Source organism: Penaeus monodon, chromosome 34 (genome assembly GCF_015228065.2).
Source record: "Penaeus monodon isolate SGIC_2016 chromosome 34, NSTDA_Pmon_1, whole genome shotgun sequence".
Taxonomy (NCBI): Eukaryota; Metazoa; Arthropoda; class Malacostraca; order Decapoda; family Penaeidae; genus Penaeus; species Penaeus monodon.
The window spans coordinates 23,712,527-23,712,874 of record NC_051419.1 but is presented as its reverse complement, the minus strand read 5'-3'; the positions used below and the strand labels follow the sequence as shown (position 1 = coordinate 23,712,874).

At 31.6% G+C, this 348-nt stretch overlaps 1 protein-coding gene across 1 annotated transcript in view; it reads left to right on the top strand.

The window, feature by feature from the left end:
• The window catches only part of LOC119594651, an 18,237-nt gene that overhangs the window by 3,530 nt on the left and 14,359 nt on the right, over window positions 1–348 (top strand). The gene's annotated exons all lie outside the window — the stretch shown is intronic.

Here is a 348-nt window from a genome sequence, read left to right as displayed (position 1 = left end):
TGAAATGGCAATATTCCATCACTTCAGAATATAAACGACGCAAATCACAAAACAAAAGAGCATCGTATGTTAAAAATCAAGGGATCGTTAACTCAGAGCGCTTCCAATCCTCTATTTAAAAAATTTTATAATCGCAACCTAAAAAAACAAAGGATATAATAATAATAAAAATTAGAGCAAAGAAGGAATTAAATAGTAAAATGAGTGAGAATAACAAGCTTAATAAAGGTGTCAGGAAGGTAGATTTTAAAAGTATATGGAGGAAAGATATATGGTAGAGGCTGCCTGTTGATGGAATTGTTGAATATCAATGTATTACATTGACTGAGCTAACCAGTCATCCGTAGT